The sequence below is a fragment of the Rhagoletis zephyria genome, unplaced genomic scaffold (genome assembly GCF_001687245.7).
Source record: "Rhagoletis zephyria isolate East Lansing unplaced genomic scaffold, Rhagoletis_zephyria_1.1 Rzeph_scaffold_00049, whole genome shotgun sequence".
NCBI lineage: Eukaryota > Metazoa > Arthropoda > Insecta > Diptera > Tephritidae > Rhagoletis > Rhagoletis zephyria.
The window spans coordinates 50,828-66,163 of record NW_016157133.1 but is presented as its reverse complement, the minus strand read 5'-3'; the positions used below and the strand labels follow the sequence as shown (position 1 = coordinate 66,163).

Sequence of the window (15,336 nt, the reverse complement as noted above, 5' to 3'; positions counted from 1 at the left end):
TCCGAAGAATTCCGAAAAATTTCCAAAAGATTCCGCACAATTTGCGAATGATTCCGAAAAACTCTAGGATTCCAAAAAAAATACCAAAGGATTCCGAAAAATGTACGTAAGGTTACTAAAATTTCAGAAAGATTAAACACGAGAAAGCTCCATGTTTACGAAAAAAAAAATCTAGATTGTTTCCAAAAATTTTCAGAATGTTGCCAAAAAAATTCCAAAGGGATTCCGAAAAAATGCTGAGGAATTCTCTAAAAATTTCGAAAAACTACCAAAGGTTCGAAAAAAAATCCTAAAGCTCTGATCCCGAGATATTCCCAAAAAACTTCCCAGAAAATCCCGAGGTATTCAGGAAAAACCACGATTACAAAAATATCCCGAACGAATCTAATATAATCCCTCATGCCCCGAAAACCCCCAAAGCTCAGAAAAATACAATTTACTAAACTACAGTTAGTTTGATACCAGAATTGTACACAGTTCTTAATTTAGTCTACAAAGCATGTTTTATTGTTTTTAATTTCTCACTTCCGAAAAAATATCGAAAGTTTCAGAAACCCTATAAACTCCGAAAAGATCCCAAAAGTTCCGAAAAAATCCCAAAAGTTCCGAAAAAATCTTAAAATTCGCAAAAAAATTTCGCGTAATCTCAAAGTTTCGTAGTAGTCCCGAACGGTCCCTAATAATCCCGAAAGGTTCGGAGCAATTTAGATACTTTTGGAGCAATCTGGCAAATTTCGGTGTAATCTCGAAGGTTTCAGGATAATCTTGAAAATTTCGAAGTGATCAAATGCTTCGGAATAATGCCAAAGTTTCATAGTAATCTCAAAGTTTCGTAGTAATCTCGAACGAGTAATCCCGAAAGTTTCGGGGCAATTGAGAAGGTTCTGCAGTAATCTGGGAAGTTTCGGAGTAATCTCAAAATTTCGGGGTAATCTTGAAATTTTCGGAGTGATCGATCGCAAAAGCTTCGTAATAGGTATACTCTGATTCGGAATAAACTCGAAATTTTCGGAATAATATCGAAATTTTCGGAATAATCTCGAAATTTTCGGAATAATCTCGAAATTTTCGGAATATAGAATGTTCCGGAAAACTCCAGTGGTTTCTAAAAAAAAAAAACACCGAAAAATTTCGTAAAAAAAAATCTGAAAATACGAAAAAATGGCAAAGGATTCTGAAGGAAATCCCAAGTTTCTTCGGAAAAATCGGAAAAAGAAAACTCTTGGTACGTATAAATACTATGCTATGACGATAGGTTATTTGTGCGTGAATCGTTAGCCTCCCCTCGATTTCAAATATTAACGTGTTATTTATAACCGCGCGAGAATTTTTTGGTTTTTTTCGAAAATGCCAAAAATGTATTAAAAAAAAATGTTGATAACTCGCAAAATTTGTTCTGCCTTTCATGAATCGGAAAATGAAGCGAAACAAAATTGGTATGCAAATAAAATCAAGCGTTATACTAAACAATGAATTTATTTTGCCAATAAGTCTTTTCGCATCCGAATTAATTGTCCCTTAATTAGTTCATAGAAAATTCGAGGTCTCTCAATAAAAATAAATCAAGTTTGGAAGTTCAACCCAATGATCGCCTAAAAGTTATTAACTCTATATTGCCACTCTTCGCGTGATCGCACTATTTAAATATGTAAATACAAATTCTACTTTGACTTAAATATTCAAATCTGATTGATTGGCCTGTTGACGAATATGTAAATAACTTTCAAAATATTGTTGACATGCTTGCTTAGTAAATTAGTGGCCACATTACTTTCGAGTGCAATGCATTGGTAATGGCCAACCTACGCACACGAGAAAATTAATAGCCAGCCGATAAGCGAAATGTCCGACGATCACTTCCGATCATGAATGAAAACCTACAGATTTTTTTATGAATATATCGATTGTTTTTTGGAGACTGAAAAAGAAATGCAATACGTTTTCAATTTTATTTTGCCACGCATTCGTTGATAAGATAAAGTCACTGCAACACAGTCAATATGAATATTCAATTAGCATACGATCAGGTGGGCAGATAAGCGTGTTAGGTGGGTCAACATAAAATGCTAGTATATTATTATGTATTATACCAAAAGTAATAAAAAAATGCCATGAAAATTAAAATTAAACAAAAAAAAATTAACAAGTTACGAGTTGTTGATTGAGATCACGTTTTCCCCCCACTTTTTCTACGACTATGTTTTTCTTATCTTTAGTGTACGAAATTTCACAGCGAACTATTTAAATAGATTTCGTGTTGACACTTTACAATAGGCTTTATACACTGTTACGCTTGAAAATTATGAAATATTATAATACTTTACTATAAAATTTAAAGCTTCCTTTCCTTTCCTATGCACCGATTACCTACACCGTGCAACAGTAAATTTTACACACAAAAAATGTATATATTCGCAAAACTATGGGTAAATTATAGTAAAACTGCGTACTTAGTTTTTTTCTCTGATGTCAGGAATTTTATTAAAAGGACTTTGAAATTTAAAAAATATGATTATTTCAAAAAATTATTCAAAAAATTCAGCGCAGTGTAGAATGACAATAACGGTGTCATATAAAAGAAAAAATTCTGTAGAATTATAACGGAATAAATTTTTTGGTGCTTAAGGACGGATGGATATGGAAAATGTCCTTTAAAAATTGTGTCCTTAAATATCCTTGAACATTTTCAATATTTTTTTCGAAAAAATTATTGTTTGAGGACCTCATCATCGAATTTCGTCTTGCAAACTTTGTTAACTTAAAAAGATAAAATTTGTAAAAAGCGCATTTTCAATACCTATTCGTCCTTGTAAACCAAAATATTGTATTGTCTTTTAATTCTAAAGAATTTTCTCTCTCATGCGGTACCCATATTGTTATTCTACATTGCACTGATTTTTTAATCGATTCTTTCGTTTGTTTTGAAATTTTTTTTTGTCTTTGTCGCACGGTGTTATCACTATGCGACGCGATCGCCATACAGTTAACAAGCTACATAACTATTTTCACACAAAACAACAGTCGTAGCACCGAAAGGTCTTCCAGTTACCTAAAACAGGCAACTAAAATTTCAAAACTCAAATCAAAAAAAACGATAATCGCGGCGGTAAAAATAGTAATAGCAGCAAATTTGTTCGATCAACAATGGTGAAGATCACTACGTAAGATATCAACTACCCACAATAATAACTAAGGAAAACAATCGCACTGTAAGTACTGCATTGGCGGAGTCGGAGAGAAGGCGTACAATTGCTGGGAAGTGGTGTTAAAATCATAGCCATTGGCAAATTATGCGCAACACACAACTGATTGTTGTTGATTGATTCACGGTGGTGGCGGTGGCCGCTTGGCCGCCATACAACCGCCTGATCAGCAGCAACAGTGATCGACGACGATGATTGGCGATCGGCGATCGGTGATCGGGAAATAGCACAAAAGGCAAATACAATCAATCTCCTACTTAACTCTTTAGCTTCAGCTAAAGCTAAAAATTGTGTGAATCTAAACTTAAATCGCAAGTCTCAAGCTAAATACAATTGCTGCTGCCGTCATGTGATTATTATTTGCTGCTGTTGTTGTTATGTCATATCATCAAAGGGTCTGAATAGACAGCAAAGCGTAGTATAATGAATGCTGCGATTATTTATTTATTACGTGAACATATTTATGTATGTACATACATATGAACGTACTGCACTGACCAGGCGAATAAAATTACCCTCAATTATGTGCATACATAGATGGATTATACGAGTAGTAGAAGCTGCTTAGAAGCAAAAGGCGTTCTAATACAGCACTAATGCATATAGGTATGTACATAAATATCTAGGCGATGAGTAGTGAATGATCGTTCTGAGAACTGCTGAATGAGCGGCTGAGCCAGCCAAATGGGTTGGCGATTAATCAAAAGTATGTAGGTAAGGTCGTTGAAAGTTAATCTCTGATTTAATTGCGCTAATGAGTGAAATAAAGGCGATTATTTGGTAGAAACAATTATTTAGTGCATTAGTGGTGTGGTATTGAAGGAATAAAGGAGAAAATTCACTCAATAAATATTATGTATTTTATGAGCACAGAATTGGCTAATTTTAAAGTGACTAAGAAGTTAATATTTCATATGAATCAACTTGATACTTCCATTTGCAAGCTGGGCTGGAAAATAATTCTGGATTTACTCATGCAACTGTAGGCAAGTTGCCATGCAGTCAGATAAAACGCTCTAGCAAAATGGAGCAATCCAAGCATTGATCACTAAAAAATAATAGACATCAATTTTATATGTCTAGACTACACGATAACTACTTACTACCAGTTGGAAAAATGATTTTATCACAGCGATTCCTTCGAGCAACGCATGGAAAGAAAATGCAGCCTTGGTAACTTATTCTAACTCTACTTCCATATATACAGACAGCTCCAAGCTGGCGCACGGGGTATAGGGAGTGGTGTATACTCGCGGAAACTTTCCCTCAAATTTTGCTTCCGTTTGCCAGATGATTTCAGTGCATTTAGAGCTGAGTTGATAGCTATCAAGGAAAGCTCACTTTGGCTGATTAGGGCTAAGCTTAACCTACAAAAAATCATAATTTTTACAGTTAGCCAAGCCGCTAGTTAATCTTTAGTCGGCTGATCGGCTACCTCAAAAACAGCTATCGAATGTAGACATGTTCTAAATGTGCGGTCATCCAAGTGCACCACAAGGTTGATTTGGATCCCAGGACGCAGAGATATATGTACATACTAGGTACTTGTGAGGCAGATGCACTGACACCTCTCTTACTGCCATAATTAAATACCTAGCCAGAAATAGGTCTACAGCTTTCATCCGGCAAATTGTGGCCCGCCAAAGCCCATTTTGTCGAACTGGCAAACAAAAGCTGGAGCAGAGAGCCAGCAGGTGAAATCTGGCGCACATTCGAAAAGGATAGATCCTATGACCTCATACTCCTCGAGTTCCCTCAATTAAGGATGATTGTTGAAATCATCACTGCTAAATATCTAATGGGAATACCTGCAGAAAGAAATGGGGTTTCCAACAAACCATTACTGTCGGATCTGCCGAGACGAAGAGAAAATCGAAAGCACCGAACACTTTCTCGCTCACTGTCCGAGACTGATGGGTTGTCTTCATTAACACATTTTCGGCTGTCTTGCAAAAATTTGCGAACTTCAAAGCTGTATAAATAAAACTAATTGATTATACGTCTAGAACCACGGTTGCCATCGAGCCAAAACGGTATCACAAAGGGAACTTCAAACCTAAAGATGTATCCATTAGCATTTAGGTGAAGACAACCCTCTATAGCCTAACCCATCCTAACCTACACATCTATGGCGGGGTTTGAAGTATACAACTAATATGTATTTTACATAGGTCTGCGTTCATCACGAAACAGCTGTCGTGTTAGCTCATAACGGGTCTGCACAGGATATTACAGACGTTGTTCTGACTATTATAAGGGCCATATTGCTTAGCACCGGCTAAACATGCCTAATCAAAGATGGAAGAGCCTCCAAACCTGCAGAGCCTGCAGAGCCTGTATAAGCTTTTGGCTTTCTGATGTATTTTGGAACAAATTTCCGTCATCCCTTGTCAAATTTGATTTGGAGACAAACCGGTTTCGGCGTTGTGCCATCTTCAGTGTCATTTTTCGTTCTCCTGCTGCTTAAAATTTGGAGTAACTAAACTAGGTAAGATGGGCTTATCGAGAGCTACTGCAGTTTTCACAGGACATTAGGCCTTGGATTCACACGCGACTAGAATGGAACAGGCGCACAACGTATCCTTTCGCAGCTATAACACACTGCGTAAGCGGAATAAACAGTAGAACATCATCTATGGTTACCAAACCATATGTTGAGAGAAATATTTTTAGCTGACTCTTTTGTGGGTGTAGACTAGTCTGCCCTCTGTAGGGCCTGCCTTTCAAAGTCTAGCAGAATTAAGAGAAAGAAATTCACTGGATATATATATTGTAGAACGATTTTTAGAGATCTCTTGTCTAATTTTGTTTGGAGATTTACTTACGTTCCTGAGCGCGACTAGGTGGTAGTGTTGCCACACTTTTTTCCAGCCATACGGGACAAATTATGCATTTGGCATTTACAAAAATTTAACAGGGCAATTGAAAAAAAATAATAATTGCTTTAAAAGTCCAACTACGAACCATATAAATATTCAACGAAAATATTTTCAGATTAGTGATAAGCTTATGATCAGGGAACGTATTTTATGGAAATTGCCTTTTTTTCTGCTAAAGAGGTAAGAGCATATTCGATTAAGAACGTCCACGATTTAGCTTTCCCTGATTCCATATATACACATTTGATCTTGCCTTTTTTTGCCTTTTTTAAGATATTTGCCTTTTTTGCCTTTTCTACCTTTAAAAAAGTGATTATAGCATTTACAATTTTTTGTTTTTAAGATTAGAAAATATACACATGCCCATGCGGCTTATAGAAGCGCAGGGACCTCTTGCCAAATTGGAAAAATTCAAAGCCGTTTTCTCAGCTAACGTAGGCTTGGAGACAATAAGGGGTGTGGATAAAATCTGTTTCTTACTATATGTACAACGTATACTTAAAAAGTACAGACTTATGGACCTTGTGGAGGTATCTAATAGTAGTATGTACTTGAAAGGCTGTCACATCCCAACAGACCAGACCACTCATTACACGACACCCTTTCACACAGCTTATTTTAAATACAATAGAATAATTGCTCCAACAACAAAGAATGCACTTTGGACGCATTTAACTTAGGCATAGGGGAAATTGTTAGAAATTTCCAGGAGATCTAACTAATGCAAATTTAGTGCAAATAGAGTCGATAAATTACGAAGCAAAAAATCTCAAAAATGTGCAAAGTACAACGGCACAGACAGTGCAGCAAGCGGTGAGTAACCCAATGCACCAGGTAAGATTTAATGGCAAACTGATCATACTTAGTCGTCATAGCGTCAATTAAGGGGCTAATAAAGTGACACAATCGAATAATCTTACAGAGGCAAAAAGGAAAACAAAGCATTTTTAATGAAAGAACAAAACAAATCGAAATTTAAATTCGAGATTTGGGATTTGATAATGAACTGCAACTAAAAATCAATAACAAAAAAAAAACAATCAATAAAAAAACTACAGAAAAAAAATGATGAAATCTTTTCAAATTTACATAAACAATTGCCATAAGCAAACTATCAATCGTACAGAAAATTTACTGAATAAATTTCAACTGCTGTGGTATGCAAGTAGCAATGTCCGCATGTAGTTTATCTGTTTGTATTTAATAGTTACGGCAGTGTGTGTGTGTGTGTGTGTGTGTGACGCAAGATTGCCTGCTTAGTCGTTCGATTTACACAAATTTACCACGATCGATCGCCTGAGCGCACATACCTAGATCGCGCGCTCGTGTAAACGTAGATCAAACGATCGTTGCGGCATTGGTGCATTTAAAAAAAATGCAAGTTTGACATTTAAATATTGATTTGATTTTCGATACTAGTTTTCTTCTGTGAGAAGGTTTGTTTACAAATCGAAGTAAGCAATTAATTTAATTTATGTTGTTTGCGCCGCCCTCCTTTAATTTATCTTCGATTTTATGTACGAACTTGCCAAGGCTTGCTTTTGCTTATCTTGACTCGTAACCTAATTTGGACACATGGAATTAAATATCATAAAAATACTTTTAAGGCTACCAGCACCATCACATACATACATATCTATTGACAAACAGGTGGTGTAAAACTATTAAAAAAATGTAAAAAAAATTTAAGCCCCCATTGTAGAAATCTTAAAAGCATCCAACACACATTGATCGAAAATAGCAGTAGCTGAAAAAAAGTCGAACAAATACATATGTATATAAAGGAGGAGAAAACGATCCCGAAGTCAGCCTATGTAGACAGACCTCCGACTGTATTTCTGCTATGAAGAACACCTTTTCATAAAAATACAACCGCCGGTGGTGGTCGGCGTAAAACTGTAGGTCACTACCCTTTGTGTAACAACATCAAGGCGCATGCCACAAATCGGAGGAGAAGCTCGGCCCAACACTTACATATGCATTGTGTAAGCGCCAATTTATTACACCGGCACAGAAAAAAAAGTAGCGCGAGGGCGAATACTGCCACATGGTAGGTTCTCTTCCTTGTGGGGTATCCAACGACCTCTAGGTGGTCCTAACTCGGGTTTGGTTCTTTACGGGTCTTTATGCTTTCGATAAAATCCAATCAATTTAAGAAAAAAACATCACCCGTTTTGGATCCGTGATTTTGGATCAGTCTTTTAAAAAATTTTAAATTTCCATAGTCGCTATTCATGCAGCTATGAAGAGTCACTCAATCTGAATCAATGGTAAGAATAAGCGAAATTTCAGTTTAAAGTCCAAAACAACCAAAGAATTCACTGACAAATCAATTCCTCAAACTACACCCCACCTCTAGGCCTGTAAAATGGGTTTAAGAACCAATGCCAAGGTTGGACCACCTAGAGTTCTTTTTATACCCCACAAGGAACCTACCATGCGGCAGTCTTCGCACTCGGAACTTTTTTTTTGTGTATTGGTGTTATTATTATTAATTAGAATGATTATGTTTATATTGTTACTTGCTTTTTTTACTTTTTTTATTGCTTTTGATACATATATATGTATCGTTACCTTAATTCGCAAAGACCCTTACCAGCATTTTTTTTTATTTTACAGGAGAAGCAAAAAACATTATCATGTTTTCTTTTGTTTGTTTTATTATTAATACTTCTATTTTTTATGAACTATGCATATTTTTTATTATTTTTTTCATATTTTATTATTTATTATATTTTATTTATTTTTTTCTATTATTTATTATTATTTTGTTTTACTTATTTATTCTAATATTTATTATTTATTTCATATTTCTTTCTTATTTTTATTAACTTTTATAATTTTATTTATTTATTTTTTTACTTTCTTGTGATTTCTTAATAACTTTTTTGAGATTAATTTTATTTTCGCCAATGTTTTTATTTATTTGCGATTTTTATTTTTTTCTCTGCTTTTTATTTTCTGTAATTTTTTATATGTAACTTTGTATATTTTACTCTGTGATTTTTTTTTTGTAGGGTATATTTTCTATTTTCTGTAATTTTTTTATTTTTGGTGTTTTTTATTTCTTGTGATTTTTCATTTTGTGATTTCTTTACACTTTTTGTTTCCAATTTTAATATTTTTAGTTTTAAATTTCCTTTAAGGTTTTTAACTTTTATGATCTTTTTTCTGTTCTAATTTCCTGCAATGGTTTTTTGATTTTTGTGATCTTTTATCGATCTGTTATTTTCTGTTGTTTTCATTTTATTCGATTTGGCTTTATTTTTTGTGATTTGGTAGTAATTTGGAAATGTTTGGTTTTATAAATTCTTTCTCTTTTATCTCATTTATTCTTTTTAGTTAAATTTATTTTCTTTCATTGTATTTTATTTTGCTTGTTTTGTTTTATTTGTTTATTTAAGTTATTTTTTTGTGATCTGTTTTTAATTGTAATATTTTTAGTTTTAAAAATAGCTTTTCGTTCTGTATTTTTTATTTCCTGTATTTTTAGGTTTTGTTCTATATGAACTATGTACAATGAATAAAGGCACTTTATATTATCGCAAAGCATTGAAGATTACATTCAAGAATTTCGGCTCAGTTTTTATTTCCATTAGTTCGAAAATCACTAAAACAAATACAAAAAAAGTTCAATGGCAAAAATAGTTTCACTTTTCTTCAAAGTCGTGTCTTCAAACGCTTGGATTGTAATCTTCACGGCACAGAAATTACAAAAACAACAGCAAACAGTTCTAAAATAACAACAAAACAACACAGACGATAAATGTCAATAATGCATCAATTAGACTTTGCAAGAACAAAGCAGGCCCAGTAGGAAGAACGCAAACACTGAACGACAATGACGATGATTACACTTTGATGGTTTGAAACAAAACAAAAATACTAAAAATGTAAGTAATTTACCACAGCTTTGTTAAAGAACAATTTAATGGCAAAAAAATAGTTAAAAAAGAGAAACCAACAATACAACACGGAAATGACGAGCCAGACAAACGCGCACGCCCCTTAAAGTTCAAATGCAGTTAAATTCATAGAAGTCATGTAAAATGAAGAAGTTACTTCAAAACAAACTTGAATATCGGTACACAAAAGGCGATCGAAGACAAGCGATCGAATGCAACACGACCGCACATAACAAAGTTAACAAACAAACTAAACGGCAGAGGTAAGCTTGTGCTCCCAGTTGATGTATGGGGCAGAGTTGCGACTGGTGCTGATGGCATACCGGCTGTGTTGGTGGTAGTGGTTTCGCTCCACACTAATACAGACAAAAAAAAACTTTACATGGGCATGAGAGTTGGCGCGATCGTCAGCCGTTGATGGAGTATTGTCTATGCATTAGGATGGGAGTGTATTAATGAGAGACGCACAACTCTCAAAAATCATGTCAACACAATAGTGAATATAATATATACGATATATTCGTATATGTATGTACACATGCACTAATGCAGCTATGTAGTTAATAAAAAGCTGAGAGTTGCAAGGGTCTTTTTTTGTATGCGTAGAACATTCTGACTGCAACAGGAACGGCAACAACGATAAAAGCAATAACAGCTTGGAATAGGTATGTATTAGGGATGTTAATTTTTCAGCTTTTTCCGATGCCGGGATTTTCGGCATGTCCCGGGATTTAGATATTCATTACTTTTTAACAACTTAAACCGGATAAATTGATTCTATATGGTTTGAGAAACTCTCCTACCATAAAACAAATTATAAAAAATGGGTTTGAAACGTACTTTTTTATTTAAAGTGGCGTTTTTATTTTTTCTCTCTGACGTCAGGATTTATTTTAAAGGACTTAGTAATTTCAAAGATATGATTGATTCCAAATATTATTTCAAAAATTCAATGCAACGTAGAATAAAAATATGGGTACCAAATGCAAGAGCAAATTTCTTTAGAATTAAAAAATAAAAAATATTGGGATTCATGAAGACGAAAGTTAGAAGAGCAAAATTCGAGGATGTTATTGAGTTTATATAAGTCCTTAACATATAATTTTTTCAAAACAAATATTGCGAAATTTCAACGATAAAGTTTTAAAAGGACATTTTGAGTACTTACCAGTCCTTCTGCAACAAAAACTTATACTTCTTCTCTAAGCCAATTTCTCTGAATTTTCTAAAATCATTTTTGAATTACTGACGTCAGAGTGAAAAACTAAAAAATTTTACTATATTTGGCCAATGGTTTCGCGAATATATTGATTGTGTGCGTGATTTGTGTTTAAAATTTACTATCGCGAGGTATTATATGTATCATGAGCTAGACATTTATAAAAAAGATATTAATCATTAAATACAAAAATGAAATATTGTCAATACTGGTCAAGAAAAGGAGTTTCCATTATTGCCATCAGTGCAAATTACAAATCCCTAAAAAACCCGATATTATTTGCCAAGAGTCCCGTGATTTTTGGGACCTTAAAAAGGCCGGGATCCAGGGAGTAACAATCCTAGTGTGTATAGAGACGTTGTTTCAATTAGTAATCGTAGTATTGTTGCAATTATTGCGCATAACCGGCACGCAATGCGTAGGAAACGGCACAACACGACAACGACAACAACAAAAACAACGATACAATTTAACAATGTAGCAACAATTGCAGTTGAGTACAGAGCGAAATGTGTTTGCGTTGGAGTATTACAGCCCGTGGTGACCACTCTTTACTGTCGCCGTCGTCGTTGCCATATCGCGAGTGAAGCGCGACGAACAGTTGGTGAAAAAAAGAAGAAACAAATTTTTGAATATATGTGTATGTATGTATTAGATTGAATTAAACCAAATTAACCAAAACGAAATTAAGGAATAAAAATAAAATAACATAAAATAAAACAAATTTAATATTTAAAAATTAACAAACATATGTATGTATGTATGTATGTATGGAAAGGAATCGAATTAAGGTAGGCCAGAAAAAGCACAATGATTTTCCAGGCACTCAGACGTAGATGCTTATTGTATCTTCACCGTAGAGAAAGTAGGGGAATACGAATTGGGAAAGGTTTGCTAGAATAGAACATTCTAGAATCGACCAAAGTTGAAATTAGACGTTGGACTTCCAACATTGATGGATCGGTTAACCGTCTGGCTAGGATACTGAAGGTGAAATGCGGGCTATCCTGTCCTGTAGCTAGGCCACGTACCTACTAAGCCGAAAGCAGTCTGGTGGAATGCTGAGCTAGAACAGCGTAAATTGTTGGCTACAAAACTCTTCAACAGGAGGATTTGAAAAATTACGGGAAAAGTTTTAACGAATACAAAAGTCAAATAAGAGCAGCGAAGAAAGATTCCCGGCAGAAGTCAACAAATTAGAAACAATAGGAAGCATCAGGAGGCCAGAAGGCTCATGAACCTACTCCAGCCAGTAGTCTTGGGAAATATTGATGGAAACACACTTCTCAGGTTGCACGGATCTTTCAGTTAATTTGCCTGAAGCTTGCCTCCGAGGCGAAATACTTAGGTATTATTATCCTTGACTCCAGACTCACGTAAAGAAAACAGCAAAAAACATGAAATTTTACTTGAAGCCACCGCAAATATTCGTAGCAGGCGCAGCCGGAAAAGAGATCCTTAGGCTAAGTGAAGAAAATTGGGGAAGCACGTCAATTACCGCATGCCATCCTAGGATTTTATTAAGTCGTAAGATTTTCATACATTTTCAAACTAGGGAAGATTGGAAAAGCCGCCTAGTGTCGGTAAATGATGGTGTTTCCATCTACTCCGATGGGTTAAAAATTAAAAAGGTGAATCGGTTCGGGTCTGTACCCCTAGGACCTTCAGATAAGGTAATCATATCGCCTACCTACTGCAGCGTCTTTCAGGCGGATGTCTTGGCCATAGATATGGCGGTTCATCGTATACGGGATAATAAGTGTCTCGTCAGGTAACGTCAATATATTCGTTTACAGCCAGGCGGCATTGAAAACATTAGATTCTAAGGTTGTTAAGTCGAGAGTAGTTCAGAAACGTCGTGCATCGTTGGCTTCGCTGAGCCACGTCGAAACCTCTCTGACGAAAACGAAATAGCCAATGAGATGGCTAGACAAGGCTCATAAATGCATATTAGCGAAGCGGATAACTCTCTGCCACCACCGATTTCATTTCTGCTAAGAAAGAATGAAGAAAGATGTAACAAATTACCTTTGATTGAGACTCAACAAGAGTCGTACTGTAGAGTTATTGACACTAAAGGGATCTGTAGTAAGGGCTGTTACCGGCATCATCACAGGCCATCGTGCTATAGCACCACTGCAGACGTTGTCGGGTGGAGGAAGAGGAATCGATTCACCACGTGCTGTTTTAATGCCCGGTTCCACAAACAAGGCGTCACGCTTTCTCATTAGTTTGGGCGAGATAGCGAGGGTGTAAATATCGGAGCTCCACAGCTTCATCCGAGGTAATAAATGGTTTAACAAACACCAAACTGATAATATGGAATAAATTCCATTAGAAGGATGTACCTCCTCCTGGCACTTATAGAGGGTATTCACAAGCGGCAAGTCTGCCTCCAAGCAGGAGTATGAGTCATCATTTCTACGCGCCTTTCTAGCCGAACCTATCCTACGTTGGCGTGGCTCTGCAACCAGACCATTTTATGAACCTTAGAGGTTGCCGAGAATATCTAAAAACAAAAATGCAGACTTGCCTGATGGGTAGTGGCACTTGACCAATCCCTATTTGCGACTATATCGTAATCGACAAATTATTGTAACGTTATAATGAGAAAGAGTTAAAAAAAAATTACCATTCTTGTCCAGTCAAAAAGCAAGCGATGAAAACTTTAATCCTACTTGGTATATTTCTCAGATGTTTCATAAAAATATGTAGGTAGCAGGTACAAATTCCATCTCTTAATGCTCCTCAAAAAGTGAAATGAAAAAAGAAAATATTAACACTTTTGTTATGGAATTTCAAAGGCTTGGCATTGCAGGCAACTTTTTTTAGTTTTCTTTTTTACACACAATGACTTACATAATTATTGATATGCTGATGAGCAGAACAATGTCGAAATGTGATAAACTCATCAGTGCTGTCGAAAGAAAAATGAGTAATTGCAATGAAGGCAGTAATGAAGGCAGCAAATCGGGTGAGAATTTTGTTTTCCATCTTTTTTGGGGGATTGGTTACAATTGATATTCGCGCATGCGCAATTAATGCAATTATCGTTGTGGTTTTTTTTTTGTACTTCTCAAAGTTAAATTGAATTTCTGATCAATCATTTTCTACTTCTTTGCACCTCTTTGAAGCAAAAAATTAAACGCGCGCTGTGACAAACGTCTATACACTGCTGTGTCGCAAATGTGTGCATATATACATACATATGTAGTATGTATGTATGTACATCCCATCACCTACTCCGCCCGCTCGACCACACCTAAGTCTAATAAGCAAACATTTATTGGTTATTGGATGGCTTTTTTTATTTAATTTTGCTTGAAACTTTTGCCTCTAACACCTTTTTTATGTAAGTACTTAATGTGAGCTATGCAAATATATGAGCGAACAGGGTGATTCAATCGTAACTTTAATTATGTTTGAATATATAAGTAATGATATTGTTGATTTATCGTCAAAAATATCATTTAATTTAACGAAACTAACTGCTATATCAAAATTGATTAATACATTAGTGACAATATCGATAACAATACCGATCAAGATAGCGATAGAAGTATCGAGTATGAGTTAATAACGATGCTGACATAGCCAATTACATCGATAAATATTTCGATAAGTTTATCGATAATTATGTCTATAAATTTACTGATAACTATTTTTTTTTTTACATATTTATTGATAGTTATTTTGATCAAAATATCATTAGGGGTATCGATAAATTTATAACATCATTGTATTTATCAATGTACTACTAAATTTCATAAAGATCTCTAAGAGGTCCTTGCGGGCCTTGTCGACGATGCCGATATCTCGGAATCGGCTACTTGAATAGATTCTAGACACTCCGTTTATATATAACGCATCATTAAAAATGTCATAGGGATCTAGGGACCTGTAATAATATAAGTTTAATACTATATTATAACATTGGCTTACAACGCCAATCATATTTCGATAAAAATATCGTTTAATTTATCGAAAGTTATCAAATTTTATGGATATATTAGTTACGATATCGATAGCAACGACGATAAAAATATAGATAAAAGTATCGAGAGTTTTATTAAGTTAAGTATAACGATGTATTATGGAAAAGTTAATGGATGAACATTCCGATAAACCCA

General features: G+C 35.0%; 1 protein-coding gene across 16 annotated transcripts in view; it reads right to left on the bottom strand.

Annotated features, from left to right (window-relative positions):
• Mhcl (Myosin heavy chain-like) overlaps window positions 1–15,336 on the bottom strand; it is a 186,185-nt gene that overhangs the window by 137,543 nt on the left and 33,306 nt on the right. For 3 of the 16 annotated variants that reach the window (XM_017622724.1, XM_017622733.1, XM_017622740.1), the window contains exon 1: window positions 10,048–10,233. The exons of 5 other annotated variants lie outside the window; for them this stretch is intronic. The gene's annotated coding sequence lies outside the window, so the exon portion shown is untranslated. Of the gene's footprint in view, window positions 1–10,047; window positions 10,234–15,336 lie in introns of those variants that run through there. 8 more of the 16 variants (XM_017622761.1, XM_017622781.1, XM_017622798.1 and 5 more) reach the window with 5 other exon arrangements.